The 1826-nt window shown below is 49.8% G+C and overlaps 1 protein-coding gene across 1 annotated transcript in view; it reads left to right on the forward strand.

Moving 5' to 3' along the window:
* Window positions 1-1826, forward strand: part of ARHGEF4 (Rho guanine nucleotide exchange factor 4) — a 491134-nt gene that overhangs the window by 197111 nt on the left and 292197 nt on the right. The window lies entirely within an intron of this gene.

The raw sequence follows: 1826 nt of genomic DNA on the forward strand, positions 1-1826 counted from the left end.
AAATCCGAGTGGTTGCAAAGCTTTCTGTCATGCATGGATGATGTCTATGATGCAGGAAGTCTACGGGCCAGCAAGAGGTAAAGCACTGCTTGACCTGGTACTGGCAACCAGGGATGACCTAATCAGTGACCTAACGATCAAAGGGAAGCTGGGTGACAGTGACCATGAGCTGATCACCTTCACCATCTGCTGTAAAGCTGGCAAGTCAGCCAGTAAGACAGCAGTCCTTGACTTTAGGAAAGCTGATTTTGAGAAGCTAAGGAGGCTTGTCAGTGAGGCCCTAAATGTCCACACCCAAAGGGGAGGGGAGTTCAGGATGACTGGTTGCTCCTCAAGGGAGCAATCCTGGATGCACAAGCAAAGTCCATCCCATCTCAGAGGAAAGGCAGCAAAAGGGCACAGCAGCCCCCTTGGCTCTCCAGGGAACTGGTGGACCTCCTGTGTCTTAAAAGGAAGACCTACAAAGGATGGAGGACGGGATCCACCTCCAAGGAGGAATACTCTGCTCTGGTTTGGACCTGCAGAGAGCAAACCAGGAAAGCCAAGGCTGTGATGGAACTCCAGGTAGCTACAAGTATCAAGGACAATAAAAAGTCCTCTTTTAGATATGTGGGGAGCCAGAGGAAAAGCAAGGGCAACATTGGATCCCTGCTAAACCAGATGAGACTGACAACTGATGCCCAAGCTTGCTAAATGGGTACTTTGCGTCAGTTTTTCACCAGTCCCATGGAACGCTCCTGCCCACTGTGGGTCAGGGAGGCCCAGGTGAAGGAGATTCCTTGCCCTCCATCGAAGCTGACCTCGTGAAGGAACATCTTGACAGGCTGGATACCTTAAAGTCAGCTGGCCCTGATGGTTTACATTCCAGGGTACTCAAGGAGCTGGTGAGCATCATAGCTCAGCCCCTGGAACGGATCTTGGAGAACTCCTGGTGCTCTGGTGAAGTGCCCGATGACTGGAAGAAGGCCAATGTGGTGCCTATCTTCAAGAAAGGGAGGAAAGTAGATCCAGCAAACTATAGGCCCATCAGCCTGACCTCTATCCTGGGGAAGGTCTTGGAAAAGATTATCAAAGAGGCCATCCTTAACAGACTAGCTGAGGACAATATCCTGAGGGATACCCAGCATGGGTTTGTTGTGGGTAGGTCTTGTTTGACCAATCTCATTTCCTTTTACGACCAGGTGACCTATCACCTGGACAAGGGGGAAGAGATTGATGTTGTATATCTTGACTTTAAAAAAGTCTTCGATCTGGTATCCCATGATCGCTCTTGGCAAAACTGGCTAACTGCGGCCTCGACCTCACCACAATCCGCTGGCTGGGGAATTAGTTCCGTGGTAGGACTCAGAGGGTGGTGGTTGATGGAAGCCAATCATCTTGGTGCACGGTCACCAGTGTGGTCCCACAAGGCTCTGTCCTAGGGCCTATACTGTTTAACATTTTCATCAATGATATGGACATTGGTGTCAGAAGTAGACAACGCCAAACTCTGGGGTAAAACATCCACACCTGAGGACACGGGGATAATCCAGGCAGACCTTGACAGGCTCATGAATTGGGCGGATGAGAACCTGATGGTGTTCAACACTGAAAAATGCAAGGTTCTCCACCTTGGGAGGAAAACCTGCAGCATGCTTATAGGCTTGGCAGTGCTATGCTGGTTAGCACTACAGATGAAAGGGACTTGGGGGTCATGATTGACCACAAGATGAACATGAGCCTTCAATGTGATGCTGTGTCTAGTAAAGTGAGCAAAACGCTGGCTTGTATCCATAGATGCTTCTAAAGCAAATCCCGGGACATCATTCTCCTGTTGTACTCGGCCT

The sequence above is a fragment of the Gavialis gangeticus genome, unplaced genomic scaffold (genome assembly GCF_001723915.1).
Source record: "Gavialis gangeticus isolate Ggan-Ray unplaced genomic scaffold, GavGan_comp1, whole genome shotgun sequence".
Taxonomy (NCBI): domain Eukaryota; kingdom Metazoa; phylum Chordata; order Crocodylia; family Gavialidae; genus Gavialis; species Gavialis gangeticus.